The 14525-nt window shown below is 49.1% G+C and overlaps 1 long non-coding RNA gene across 1 annotated transcript; it reads left to right on the top strand.

The window, feature by feature from the left end:
• The first annotated feature begins 9725 nt into the window (after nt 1-9725).
• Nucleotides 9726-14181, top strand: LOC127482390 (uncharacterized). The gene is made up of 3 exons (XR_007908589.1): nt 9726-9813; nt 10205-10229; nt 13914-14181. It is a non-coding gene; the product is annotated as an uncharacterized LOC127482390 (long non-coding RNA).
• The last annotated feature ends 344 nt before the right edge of the window (nt 14182-14525 follow it).

The following is a 14525-nucleotide window of genomic DNA, read 5'->3' as shown; positions in this document are numbered from 1 at the left end:
CCCAGCTTTTAGCAAAGTTCAGGGTTTTTCTGAGGCAGAGACAATGTCACATCTTTGGTTTTGAACTGCTGTTAAAGAACTTTTCCACTCTGTATTTGTTCATGTTGGTTTTGGCTCTAAGTGTGCTGCATCAGACTTCCTCCCTCTCTTCCACCCCAAGGCTGCCTGGCTCTATTGCAGCTGGAAGATCGACATTCAAAAGCAATTTCACCTCTCATCACGTATTTAGCAGCTAGTAATCTGCAAACACCTGGCAGATCAGCCCCATCCCATGGATTTTGCTGGAATTCAGATAATGAGCTGGTCACGAAGATTTTCTTTACTGTGGATGGTGAGTAAAAGAATAATTCATCTCACCCTTAATCTAAAATGTCATCTGACCTAAAGCAGATAATTTAGATGACTGTTTCTCTCCCTTGGCTAAAAAGGGGAATGTTAGCATCTAACACTGCAGCCTTGTTAAGTTATGGATGTGCTGGGGACAGTCAAGAGTGGTGGAATGATCTGTGTTTTTTATAAATTATTTAATTCCTAAAAACATCGTAAAGCTGATAATAACACGGTATCTATTGCCTTTTTCTGTCTGTGACCTTAGATTTTCTTATATCTTTTTGTACTTCTGTCTTTTTAAGCAGTATGCTCACAAAAACACAACTGTATTTATGTTAAAAACCACTCAGAGCAATCTTTTTTCTTTTTTTTTATTCTTTTTTTTTCCACAACACCAGTATATTCTGAGAATACAGGAAGAAAAAAAAAAGTTTCGTCTTAGAAAAATACCCTTCTAATTTATCAGTTTCAGTGTAGTAAGTAGCTAATTATTTGTTATCTTTTCTGGACAAATACAATAGAGTGGATTTTCTTTAGGATTATTTTAGGCTAATTTTCTTCCCTGGAGAAACTTTTATAGGGGGAAACACACTTGTTGTACAATCATATCCTGTAAATTTTATTAAATTACTGTAGTGGTTTGAACCTTGTTTTCCCCCAGAGGCTAAGAAAATGGTAAAACCCCTGGAAGTTTTGAAGTTTTGTCCAATGGGCGCTCCTGCAAAATGTAAACATACCACAGGCAAACGGAAGAGAAGAGTTGTAGTTTGGGTTGGTGTAGGAGAGGTGGTCATGTTGTGAACCACGAGGAAGGGGCTCAGAGCCCCACAGGGGGTGCTTTGGCCCCCAGCCCCCAGTGGGGGCCTGCGGGGACCTGGAACAGCATAAATGTGAGTGAGCAGAGACAGCAGCAGCAGAAGCAGCATCCAGAGACACTGGCTAAGAGCCAGGACAGATAAGAACTGAACCAAACAGCAAACGGCATGCACTGCAGAGAGAACTCCTGGAAGGAGAGCCGAGAAAAAGAGAGTCAGCAGCAGAGCTACAGAGTTTTTGGGGGTAAGAACTGAACCATACCCCCCCCCAAACTCCTTTGAGACCTCTGAGAAAGGAGGAAGATGATGGACTCTTACTCAAAAGAGCCTTGGAGTGCTACAGCACTTGCAGAGAGAGGAGCTAAGAAGCTCCGTTGTCCTGAGAGCTCAGCCAGGACAGTGGGTGGGAGGTTGACCTTGGAGCCCTCTCTTGCTGCAAGCTACAGGGAAGCTCACAGCCTGAGGCAGGGCACAGAGGCCCTGCAAGGAGCTTGAATCTCCTGGAGATACCAGACTGTCACGAAGACCCCCCTGCATCTCGTGATATGACCGTGGTGGAATGACCTTGTCTGGGGTGACGTAGCCCACGGAGGAAGACCCTCGTTGAAGACAGGTGGCTGAGGGGGATACCCCCTCATGAGTGCTGGCAGAAATCCAGCTATCAGTTGCTGCATGTGAAGAGGACAGATGACTGCTGCTGTAGAAGATCCTCTGCTCAGAGACTGGAAGGGATCTGTCCTTCTTCCCTCCTGGACTTTTATTTGGAGGGGAGAAGAGATCTGATCCATTGTAAATACTATATGTCATGGTAGAGATAGTTGTGATCGTGTGTATAATGTATTATAATATTTATTTCTACAGTCATTGTAATATATACTCCCTTTCCCCCATTTGGAGTCTGGTGTGTTTTGTCTGGAAAAACCCCATCTCACATTGGATTGAGATGTGACAGGGCGCTAGGAATAGGGAATTAGATTTTGGGGCTATCTCAAACCATGACAATTACTAATGTTTAATAATTACCCTCAAGAACATTACCAACAACTATGCAAGTTAGAATAAAATTACAAGAGTTTCTTGAGTTTCTCATTCAAAGCCCAAGTCCATGTGAAGAGTTGCAGAGGTCAGGGGAGGTTTTCTTCCATAACATGGGATGTTTCAAGCTCTGCCCATCACTGCTTTGTTTACGTTTTTCTCTTAAATACTCCCTACCCTGTTTGATAACACCCTTAAGACCTGTTTCTGCCATGAGAATATTAGTTTATTTGTTAGTTTGAAAAACACTGAGGCTTTTGTTACCCAGCTTCATGGAGTGACTTCTCCTAACTGACAAATTATCCAAAGTATAACTCCACTGTGACACATCCTATGTCATGAAATTCAAGAGCCAATGTTTGGTGATTGAGTTTTATTTCCAGGATCTATATTCTTTTTGTAGGCAATTGTAAGTTTTTATCAAAGTGTAATGAGCTATATTCACTTTTCTGAGCCAACTAATGAAACCGTAAGGACCAGTGTTTTCACTAACTCAAAAGATATCAACCAAACAACTTTTACAATCTTAAACCAAAGGCAACTGAAGTGAATTGGCAAATTTGTCTCAAAGACAGAAAGAGCAATACACATAAGAAACAGAGAAAGAAAAATCTTAAGGATTCTATAAAGACCACAGAAGGAAAAATGTTGGAAATATTGATTTGCAATAATTAAATAATGTAACTAGCTTTAAAAAAAGTAATTTACTTAGGTAAGTTTAATTTAATAGGGAATAGGATGTTTGACCCTCATAGCAGACTCTTTAACATCATACAGAAAGTTTTCTTGATTATTAACTCAATGAAAGTGTTAAGAGGAAAAATGTAGACAGAACAGCAAGAAATAAGCATGAAAGATTTTCTATCATAAAGATTCCTGACTGTGCATAAATGGGATGTGTTTAGCATGAACACCATGGGTAAATCTGCATTGCTGTAGCAGAACTGCATGTGTTTCTTAGTTTAACTCCTTTGGCATTAAATCCTCTATCCTGCAGCTTCAGTGTATACTGAAGACAATCACTAAATAAAAAAATGTGATCTTAATTAGGGTTTCATTTTCTAGTGATATTTTTTAACTGGCATGAGCATTTCCACAGAAAATTTTCCTCTATTATATGAGCAGTGGCAGTGGATTCCTCGGGAATGGTCTGATCCATACAATAAACTACCCAACCATCACTGAAAGCTCAACTGAGACATTGGGTTACAATTTCTAGATCATTAGTTATACTGAATAAAGTATATTTTTATTCAAATTTATATCAACATACGTGTTAACATCTATGCTAACAAACTAACTTTCATTTATCAGGAAAAAGTAATACTGTTCACTCATAAGAGTTAACAGTCTACTAAAGTTGACACTACTAACATACTGTTTGGGCATTTATTTCACGAATAGTTTCAAGAATATATATAACATCAGAGTTATTTCAAAGAGTCTTTCAAAGGAAGACCATTTTTTGTTTTCCTTAAACTCAGGACATCCTCAGAAAGTATGTGTTTTTAAATTTATGTTCAAAGGAAACTGAACAGGGGGGTTATAATCTAAGTTGAAAATTTCTTATTGTCTTTTATTTTGATGATAAATAAAAAATACATTCATAAAAATTGTTTATTTCATTTCAGTTTTGAAATCCATGTCACAGTTTGTCATGATTTTTTAAATCATATCCAGAGCCCTATCCTTATGCAACTATATTTCCTCTTGACAAAGGGTCTTACCAAGACAGGATAGATAATACTAAAATTTTATCTGTTAGAACTTTTATTTCATCTCATAACTGAAAAAAAAGGGACTAATTTCTAGTATTGACAGGGGTTTTTTTATGTTATACTTGAAAACTGCACAAAAGAAGAGAAACAAAAAAGTAAAAATACTTATTTTTCTGGTGATATAATCTCATGAAATGAAAAAACCTCCAAGTATGAAACCTAATAAGCAAGCACTAATTTTATGTTTTGGTATTTTGATGTTGCTAAATAACACTTATATTCTACTGCATGTTGCAAAGTAAAAGAGGATGAAGTAAGAATTTCCTCATGACAAAAGTTCATTTCAGGCTACTTTAAAACAAACAAACAAACTATATTATAGTTCAGTAATTGACTTTAAGTTGGCTTGCAGCTGTTAAAAAATAAGCTGTTTTCAGAGAAATTGGATTAAAATTAATCCAATTGTGTATTTTTATGTTCACTTAAGAGTTTAAACCACACCCACCTCTAAGTCTTCCCTTAAGACTTGTAAACTTCTCAGGACTTCAGTGACACACGACTGGATCTGTGCAAAAATCTGTTTCATTCAACAGGTGTTCAAACTTTGTTCTTCAAGTAGTATCAAATTTTTTTCCCCCAACAAATTCAAGAATTTACTTTAAATACACCTCTACCACCAATAGCTATCCCCAGAAATATCAATGCAGCCCATCTTACCTCTCCAAGACTGAAATTTGACTGACAAAATATGGTAAAATACATTAGAAGAATAACTAAACTATTTCTAAATCTACTTTATAAAAAGCTTTCCATAAAAAGTGAGGTTTAATAAAAAAAAAAACAGCAATCGAGACTGTTAATACCAAAATAAAGTGTCTGTAGGAAAGACTTAATCAATTTGTTTAAAACTATCTGGCAGCTTCAGTTAACAACTGGACCTTGGGGGTCCTCATGTCATTTCTGTAGGCATATATTGTCCACAATTGTGCCATCAGTAGTTCAATAAAAATTTCACCTTGAACCCAGTACTGTATTTTAGTGGGAAACACACTTAAAACATCAATGGGCACAAAGACAATATTCCCATTTGGTTTACACAACCAGAAAGGGGAAGATCTGGCTCAGTCAGTTCAGACAAAATGATTAACTACCTGTGTAGTAATGACATTATAAGTAATTTTTTAAAAAAATACCATAATACCATGTGTAATTTGCCTCTGCCCAAAGAAAATTCCGAAAATTACTGTTAAGCACTTAACTCCTCCTGATTTTCTACAGGAATCATATTTAGCTTAGCCCCTTTGTTTCTCTGTTTTTCTTTCCCTGTGTTGAGGTTTATTGCCAGCTGCTTGGCTTCCTTTGCCTCTAATTCCAGGCTATTAGTGCCCTTATCCCAGTGCTGGAGCAGCCACGTGATGATGTGCTCACCTGGAAGATGACTGCAGTCTTTTTGCATATTCCACAGTTCTCTCAGGGATAAGGATCAGGTGGCCACTGCCTCATTTTTGAGTTCGGCCTCTTCCTCCTCCTCATGACGACCCTGCTTTGGAGTGTTCTGCCTGCTCCATTCCTTTCTCTTTCCCCTTCTCCATAGAAATTTCTTCTTTTACTAAACAAGCTGAGCTTTTCACCCAGTATTTCTTGTGTCCAGGGGTGACTGACACCAGCCTGAGCTGGTTCTCTGGTTCAGCTGCAGTGGAATTCCCAGGGTGACAACATAGTTTTTTCCAGATCTTTTACTTATTTTTTCAGGATGCAGTTGCTCAGGAGCAAAATTCCAAAACGCTGGAGATGCCAAGTGTGATAAGACCTTGCCCATACTATCACCCACATCCTGCTGCTCACATCTATCCAACCTCGAGACAGATCTCTAGGGGAGGATCTTAAAGAGTTCTTTAACCCTAAACAAGGCCTGGCACACACTCAGGGACATGGCAATAGGCACATGCTGTTTGGAATATGCCAAAGATATTCAAAATTCTCTGTTTTAACCAGCCATGAGGGGAAGGGGAAGAGGAAGAAGAAAAGGAAGGTGAATGAGCAGGGTAAATTGTCCCTCCTTGTCCCCGCAGATTAGCTCTCTGTGGAAAAAGGGTAAAGGGTGCAATTAATAATAGTTTCTGAGAGTTGATTCCAAGAGTACAGAGATGATGGCAGGTCTGGGTACAAACACCAGATTTGTCTGACAACCACCAATTTTCTCATATTGTGAGCCAGTGATACACAGCACAGCAAAATGATAACCTCAGCTTAGCCCTCAGAGACAGCAAACGTCACCACAGGGATGTTTATTTATTTCAGAAAATATACACAGCGTGAAATTATAAATAAAATAAAAAATAATAATAATGCCATAATAAAATATATAATAAAAGGAAGGTGCTGCACAACACAACTGTGAGAAAATATGCAGCAAATCTGAAAGCAAATAAATCAACATTCTAACCAGGGACTATTCAACTAATACAATAAATGTTTGCACCTGCTTTGTTTTAACATGGTCAGATCTGTTGTTATCCTTTATGGTCCTAGTGGCTGTTGTGGATCAGAACAGTAAAAGAAAATTTATGGGTTGAGATAAGAAAAGTTTATAGGAAGGAAAGGGAAGGTTTGGGAAGATTTGAGAAGGTTTGGGATTATTTGGTTTGGTTTGGTTTAGTTTGGTTTATTTAAGTTTTGGAAGGTTTGGGAAGGTTTGGGAAGGGATGGTTTGGGAAGGGAAGGTTTGGGAAGGTTTGGGAAGGTTTGGGAAGGGAAGGTTTGGGAAGGTTTGGGAAGGTTTGGGAAGGTTTGGGAAGGGAAGGTTTGGGAAGGTTTGGGAAGGTTTGGGAAGGTTTGGGAAGGGAAGGTTTGGGAAGGGAAGGTTTGGGAAGGTTTGGGAAGGTTTGGGAAGGGAAGGTTTGGGAAGGTTTGGGAAGGGAAGGGAAGGGAAGGTTTGGGAAGGTTTGGGAAGGTTTGGGAAGGTTTGGGAAGGGAAGGGAAGGTTCGGGAAGGGAAGGGAAGGGAAGGGAAGGTTCGGGAAGGGAAGGGAAGGTTCGGGAAGGGAAGGGAAGGGAAGGGAAGGGAAGGGAAGGGAAGGGAAGGGAAGGGAAGGGAAGGGAAGGGAAGGTTTGGGAAGGGAAGGGAAGGGAAGGGAAGGGAAGGTTCGGGAAGGGAAGGGAAGGGAAGGTTTGGGAAGGGAAGGTTCGGGAAGGGAAGGGAAGGGAAGGGAAGGGAAGGGAAGGGAAGGGAAGGGAAGGGAAGGGAAGGGAAGGGAAGGTTTGGGAAGGGAAGGGAAGGGAAGGGAAGGGAAGGTTTGGGAAGGGAAGGGAAGGGAAGGGAAGGGAAGGGAAGGTTTGGGAAGGGAAGGGAAGGGAAGGGAAGGGAAGGGAAGGGAAGGGAAGGGAAGGAAGGGAAGGGAAGGGAAGGGAAGGGAAGGGAAGGGAAGGGAAGGGAAGGGAAGGGAAGGGAAGGGAAGGGAAGGGAAGGGAAGGGAAGGGAAGGGAAGGTTTGGGAAGGGAAGGGAAGGGAAGGTTCGGGAAGGGAAGGTTCGGGAAGGGAAGGGAAGGTTCGGGAAGGTTCGGGAAGGGAAGGGAAGGGAAGGGAAGGGAAGGGAAGGGAAGGGAAGGGAAGGGAAGGGAAGGGAAGGGAAGGGAAGGGAAGGGAAGGGAAGGTTCGGGAAGGGAAGGGAAGGGAAGGTTCGGGAAGGGAAGGGAAGGGAAGGTTTGGGAAGGGAAGGGAAGGGAAGGGAAGGGAAGGGAAGGGAAGGGAAGGGAAGGGAAGGGAAGGGAAGGGAAGGGAAGGGAAGGGAAGGGAAGGGAAGGAAGGGAAGGGAAGGGAAGGGAAGGAGGAAGGGAAGGGAAGGGAAGGGAAGGGAAGGGAAGGGAAGGGAAGGGAAGGGAAGGGAAGGTTCGGGAAGGGAAGGGAAGGGAAGGGAAGGGAAGGGAAGGTTCGGGAAGGGAAGGGAAGGGAAGGGAAGGGAAGGGAAGGGAAGGGAAGGGAAGGGAAGGGAAGGGAAGGGAAGGGAAGGGAAGGGAAGGGAAGGGAAGGGAAGGAAGGTTCGGGAAGGTTCGGGAAGGGAAGGGAAGGGAAGGGAAGGGAAGGGAAGGGAAGGTTCGGGAAGGGAAGGGAAGGGAAGGGAAGGTTCGGGAAGGGAAGGTTCGGGAAGGGAAGGGAAGGGAAGGGAAGGGAAGGGAAGGGAAGGGAAGGGAAGGGAAGGGAAGGGAAGGGAAGGGAAGGGAAGGGAAGGGAAGGGAAGGAAGGGAAGGGAAGGGAAGGGAAGGGAAGGGAAGGGAAGGAAGGGAAGGGAAGGGAAGGGAAGGGAAGGGAAGGGAAGGGAAGGGAAGGGAAGGGAAGGGAAGGGAAGGGAAGGTTCGGGAAGGGAAGGGAAGGGAAGGGAAGGGAAGGGAAGGGAAGGGAAGGGAAGGGAAGGGAAGGTTCGGGAAGGGAAGGGAAGGGAAGGTTCGGGAAGGGAAGGGAAGGGAAGGGAAGGGAAGGGAAGGGAAGGGAAGGGAAGGGAAGGTTTGGGAAGGGAAGGGAAGGGAAGGGAAGGGAAGGGAAGGGAAGGGAAGGGAAGGGAAGGGAAGGGAAGGAAGGGAAGGGAAGGGAAGGGAAGGGAAGGGAAGGTTTGGGAAGGTTTGGGAAGGGAAGGGAAGGTTTGGGAAGGTTTGGGAAGGTTTGGGAAGGGAAGGAAGGGAAGGGAAGGGAAGGGAAGGGAAGGGAAGGGAAGGGAAGGGAAGGGAAGGGAAGGGAAGGGAAGGGAAGGGAAGGGAAGGGAAGGAAGGGAAGGGAAGGGAAGGGAAGGAAGGGAAGGGAAGGGAAGGGAAGGGAAGGTTTGGGAAGGGAAGGGAAGGGAAGGGAAGGGAAGGGAAGGTTCGGGAAGGGAAGGAAGGGAAGGGAAGGGAAGGGAAGGTTCGGGAAGGGAAGGGAAGGGAAGGTTTGGGAAGGGAAGGGAAGGGAAGGGAAGGGAAGGTTTGGGAAGGGAAGGTTCGGGAAGGGAAGGTTTGGGAAGGGAAGGGAAGGGAAGGGAAGGTTTGGGAAGGGAAGGTTTGGGAAGGTTTGGGAAGGTTTGGGAAGGTTTGGGAAGGTTTGGGAAGGTTTGGGAAGGGAAGGGAAGGGAAGGTTTGGGAAGGTTTGGGAAGGTTTGGGAAGGGAAGGGAAGGGAAGGGAAGGGAAGGGAAGGGAAGGGAAGGGAAGGGAAGGAAGGGAAGGGAAGGGAAGGGAAGGGAAGGAAGGGAAGGGAAGGGAAGGGAAGGGAAGGGAAGGGAAGGGAAGGGAAGGGAAGGGAAGGGAAGGGAAGGTTTGGGAAGGGAAGGTTCGGGAAGGGAAGGTTTGGGAAGGGAAGGTTCGGGAAGGGAAGGGAAGGTTCGGGAAGGGAAGGGAAGGGAAGGGAAGGTTCGGGAAGGGAAGGGAAGGGAAGGGAAGGTTCGGGAAGGGAAGGGAAGGTTCGGGAAGGGAAGGGAAGGGAAGGGAAGGGAAGGGAAGGGAAGGGAAGGGAAGGGAAGGGAAGGGAAGGGAAGGGAAGGGAAGGGAAGGGAAGGGAAGGGAAGGGAAGGGAAGGGAAGGGAAGGGAAGGGAAGGGAAGGGAAGGGAAGGGAAGGGAAGGGAAGGGAAGGGAAGGGAAGGTTCGGGAAGGGAAGGGAAGGGAAGGGAAGGGAAGGGAAGGGAAGGGAAGGGAAGGGAAGGGAAGGTTCGGGAAGGGAAGGGAAGGGAAGGGAAGGGAAGGGAAGGTTTGGGAAGGGAAGGTTCGGGAAGGTTCGGGAAGGGAAGGGAAGGGAAGGGAAGGGAAGGGAAGGGAAGGTTCGGGAAGGGAAGGGAAGGGAAGAGGGAAGGGAAGGGAAGGGAAGGGAAGGGAAGGGAAGGGAAGGGAAGGGAAGGGAAGGGAAGGGAAGGGAAGGGAAGGGAAGGGAAGGGAAGGGAAGGGAAGGGAAGGTAAGGTTTGGGAAGGGAAGGAAGGGAAGGGAAGGGAAGGGAAGGGAAGGGAAGGGAAGGGAAGGGAAGGGAAGGGAAGGGAAGGGAAGGGAAGGGAAGGGAAGGGAAGGGAAGGGAAGGGAAGGGAAGGGAAGGGAAGGTTCGGGAAGGGAAGGGAAGGGAAGGGAAGGGAAGGGAAGGGAAGGGAAGGGAAGGGAAGGGAAGGGAAGGGAAGGGAAGGGAAGGTTCGGGAAGGGAAGGGAAGGGAAGGGAAGGTTTGGGAAGGGAAGGAGGGAAGGGAAGGGAAGGGAAGGGAAGGGAAGGGAAGGAAGGGAAGTTTGGAAGGAAGGGAAGGGAAGGGAAGGGAAGGGAAGGAAGGGAAGGGAAGGGAAGGGAAGGAAGGGAAGGGAAGGGAAGGGAAGGGAAGGTTTGGGAAGGGAAGGTTTGGGAAGGGAAGGGAAGGGAAGGGAAGGGAAGGGAAGGGAAGGGAAGGGAAGGGAAGGGAAGGGAAGGGAAGGTTTGGGAAGGGAAGGGAAGGGAAGGGAAGGGAAGGTTTGGGAAGGGAAGGGAAGGGAAGGGAAGGGAAGGGAAGGTTCGGGAAGGGAAGGGAAGGGAAGGTTCGGGAAGGGAAGGGAAGGGAAGGGAAGGAAGGGAAGGGAAGGGAAGGGAAGGGAAGGGAAGGGAAGGGAAGGGAAGGTTTGGGAAGGGAAGGGAAGGGAAGGGAAGGGAAGGGAAGGTTCGGGAAGGGAAGGGAAGGGAAGGGAAGGGAAGGTTTGGGAAGGGAAGGGAAGGTTTGGGAAGGTTTGGGAAGAGAAGGTTCGGGAAGGGAAGGGAAGGGAAGGGAAGGTTCGGGAAGGTTTGGGAAGGTTTGGGAAGGGAAGGGAAGGTTTGGGAAGGTTTGGGAAGGTTTGGGAAGGGAAGGGAAGGGAAGGGAAGGGAAGGTTTGGGAAGGGAAGGGAAGGAAGGGAAGGGAAGGGAAGGGAAGGGAAGGGAAGGGAAGGGAAGGAAGGGAAGGGAAGGGAAGGGAAGGGAAGGGAAGGGAAGGTTTGGGAAGGGAAGGGAAGGGAAGGTTCGGGAAGGAAGGGAAGGGAAGGAAGGGAAGGGAAGGTTCGGGAAGGGAAGGTTCGGGAAGGGAAGGGAAGGGAAGGGAAGGGAAGGGAAGGGAAGGGAAGGGAAGGGAAGGGAAGGGAAGGGAAGGGAAGGGAAGGGAAGGGAAGGGAAGGGAAGGGAAGGTTCGGGAAGGGAAGGTTCGGGAAGGGAAGGTTCGGGAAGGGAAGGGAAGGGAAGGGAAGGGAAGGGAAGGTTCGGGAAGGTTTGGGAAGGTTTGGGAAGGGAAGGGAAGGGAAGGGAAGGGAAGGGAAGGGAAGGTTTGGGAAGGGAAGAGAAGGAAGGGAAGGGAAGGGAAGGGAAGGAAGGGAAGGGAAGGGAAGGGAAGGGAAGGGAAGGGAAGGGAAGGGAAGGGAAGGGAAGGAAGGGAAGGGAAGGGAAGGGAAGGGAAGGTTTGGGAAGGGAAGGAAGGGAAGGGAAGGTTCGGGAAGGTTTGGGAAGGGAAGGGAAGGTTCGGGAAGGGAAGGGAAGGGAAGGGAAGGGAAGGGAAGGGAAGGGAAGGGAAGGGAAGGGAAGGGAAGGGAAGGGAAGGGAAGGGAAGGGAAGGGAAGGGAAGGGAAGGGAAGGGAAGGGAAGGTTTGGGAAGGGAAGGGAAGGGAAGGGAAGGGGAAGGGAAGGGAAGGGAAGGGAAGGTTCGGGAAGGGAAGGGAAGGGAAGGGAAGGGAAGGGAAGGGAAGGGAAGGGAAGGTTCGGGAAGGGAAGGGAAGGGAAGGGAAGGTTCGGGAAGGGAAGGGAAGGGAAGGGAAGGGAAGGGAAGGGAAGGGAAGGGAAGGGAAGGTTCGGGAAGGGAAGGGAAGGGAAGGGAAGGGAAGGGAAGGGAAGGGAAGGGAAGGGAAGGGAAGGGAAGGGAAGGGAAGGGAAGGGAAGGGAAGGGAAGGGAAGGGAAGGGAAGGGAAGGGAAGGGAAGGTTCGGGAAGGGAAGGGAAGGGAAGGGAAGGTTCGGGAAGGGAAGGTTCGGGAAGGGAAGGGAAGGGAAGGGAAGGGAAGGGAAGGGAAGGGAAGGGAAGGGAAGGGAAGGGAAGGGAAGGGAAGGGAAGGGAAGGGAAGGGAAGGGAAGGGAAGGGAAGGGAAGGGAAGGGAAGGGAAGGGAAGGGAAGGAAGGAAGGGAAGGGAAGGGAAGGGAAGGGAAGGGAAGGGAAGGGAAGGGAAGGGAAGGGAAGGGAAGGGAAGGGAAGGGAAGGTTCGGGAAGGGAAGGGAAGGGAAGGGAAGGGAAGGGAAGGGAAGGGAAGGGAAGGGAAGGGAAGGTTCGGGAAGGGAAGGGAAGGGAAGGTTCGGGAAGGGAAGGGAAGGGAAGGGAAGGGAAGGGAAGGGAAGGGAAGGGAAGGGAAGGTTTGGGAAGGGAAGGGAAGGGAAGGGAAGGGAAGGAAGGGAAGGGAAGGGAAGGGAAGGGAAGGGAAGGGAAGGGAAGGAAGGGAAGGGAAGGGAAGGGAAGGGAAGGGAAGGTTTGGGAAGGTTTGGGAAGGGAAGGGAAGGTTTGGGAAGGTTTGGGAAGGTTTGGGAAGGGAAGGGAAGGTTTGGGAAGGGAAGGGAAGGTTCGGGAAGGGAAGGGAAGGGAAGGGAAGGGAAGGGAAGGGAAGGGAAGGGAAGGGAAGGGAAGGGAAGGGAAGGGAAGGGAAGGGAAGGGAAGGGAAGGGAAGGGAAGGGAAGGGAAGGGAAGGAAGGGAAGGGAAGGTTTGGGAAGGGAAGGGAAGGGAAGGGAAGGGAAGGGAAGGTTCGGGAAGGGAAGGGAAGGGAAGGGAAGGGAAGGGAAGGTTCGGGAAGGGAAGGGAAGGGAAGGTTTGGGAAGGGAAGGGAAGGGAAGGGAAGGGAAGGTTTGGGAAGGGAAGGTTCGGGAAGGGAAGGTTTGGGAAGGGAAGGAAGGGAAGGGAAGGTTTGGGAAGGGAAGGTTTGGGAAGGTTTGGGAAGGTTTGGGAAGGTTTGGGAAGGTTTGGGAAGGTTTGGGAAGGGAAGGGAAGGGAAGGTTTGGGAAGGTTTGGGAAGGTTTGGGAAGGGAAGGGAAGGGAAGGGAAGGGAAGGGAAGGGAAGGGAAGGGAAGGGAAGGGAAGGGAAGGGAAGGGAAGGGAAGGGAAGGGAAGGGAAGGGAAGGGAAGGGAAGGGAAGGGAAGGGAAGGGAAGGGAAGGGAAGGGAAGGGAAGGTTTGGGAAGGGAAGGTTCGGGAAGGGAAGGTTTGGGAAGGGAAGGTTCGGGAAGGGAAGGGAAGGTTCGGGAAGGGAAGGGAAGGGAAGGGAAGGTTCGGGAAGGGAAGGGAAGGGAAGGGAAGGTTCGGGAAGGGAAGGGAAGGTTCGGGAAGGGAAGGGAAGGGAAGGGAAGGGAAGGGAAGGGAAGGGAAGGGAAGGGAAGGGAAGGGAAGGGAAGGGAAGGGAAGGGAAGGGAAGGGAAGGGAAGGAAGGGAAGGGAAGGGAAGGGAAGGGAAGGGAAGGGAAGGGAAGGGAAGGGAAGGGAAGGGAAGGGAAGGGAAGGGAAGGGAAGGGAAGGGAAGGGAAGGGAAGGGAAGGGAAGGGAAGGGAAGGGAAGGGAAGGGAAGGGAAGGTTCGGAAGGGAAGGGAAGGAAGGGAAGGGAAGGGAAGGTTTGGGAAGGGAAGGGAAGGGAAGGGAAGGGAAGGGAAGGGAAGGGAAGGGAAGGGAAGGGAAGGTTCGGGAAGGGAAGGGAAGGGAAGGGAAGGGAAGGGAAGGGAAGGGAAGGGAAGGGAAGGGAAGGGAAGGGAAGGGAAGGGAAGGAAGGGAAGGGAAGGAAGGGAAGGGAAGGGAAGGGAAGGGAAGGGAAGGGAAGGGAAGGGAAGGGAAGGTTTGGGAAGGGAAGGGAAGGGAAGGGAAGGGAAGGGAAGGGAAGGGAAGGGAAGGGAAGGGAAGGAAGGGAAGGGAAGGGAAGGGAAGGGAAGGGAAGGGAAGGGAAGGGAAGGGAAGGGAAGGTTCGGGAAGGGAAGGAAGGGAAGGGAAGGGAAGGGAAGGGAAGGGAAGGGAAGGGAAGGGAAGGGAAGGGAAGGGAAGGTTCGGGAAGGGAAGGGAAGGGAAGGGAAGGTTTGGGAAGGGAAGGGAAGGGAAGGGAAGGGAAGGGAAGGGAAGGGAAGGGAAGGGAAGGGAAGGTTTGGGAAGGGAAGGGAAGGGAAGGGAAGGGAAGGGAAGGGAAGGGAAGGGAAGGGAAGGGAAGGGAAGGGAAGGGAAGGTTTGGGAAGGGAAGGTTTGGGAAGGGAAGGGAAGGGAAGGGAAGGGAAGGGAAGGGAAGGGAAGGGAAGGGAAGGGAAGGTTTGGGAAGGGAAGGGAAGGGAAGGGAAGGGAAGGTTTGGGAAGGGAAGGGAAGGGAAGGGAAGGGAAGGGAAGGTTCGGGAAGGGAAGGGAAGGGAAGGTTCGGGAAGGGAAGGGAAGGGAAGGGAAGGGAAGGGAAGGGAAGGGAAGGGAAGGGAAGGGAAGGGAAGGGAAGGGAAGGGAAGGTTTGGGAAGGGAAGGGAAGGGAAGGGAAGGGAAGGGAAGGGAAGGTTCGGGAAGGGAAGGGAAGGGAAGGGAAGGAAGGTTTGGGAAGGGAAGGGAAGGTTTGGGAAGGTTTGGGAAGAGAAGGTTCGGGAAGGGAAGGGAAGGGAAGGGAAGGGAAGGTTCGGGAAGGTTTGGGAAGGTTTGGGAAGGGAAGGGAAGGTT

Source organism: Manacus candei, unplaced genomic scaffold (genome assembly GCF_025592945.1).
Source record: "Manacus candei isolate 608988 ecotype Guabito, Panama unplaced genomic scaffold, ASM2559294v1 h1tg000087l, whole genome shotgun sequence".
In the NCBI taxonomy this organism is placed as follows: Eukaryota; Metazoa; Chordata; class Aves; order Passeriformes; family Pipridae; genus Manacus; species Manacus candei.
Note: the sequence above shows the minus strand (reverse complement) of the source record. Positions and strands in the feature narration are given on the sequence as shown.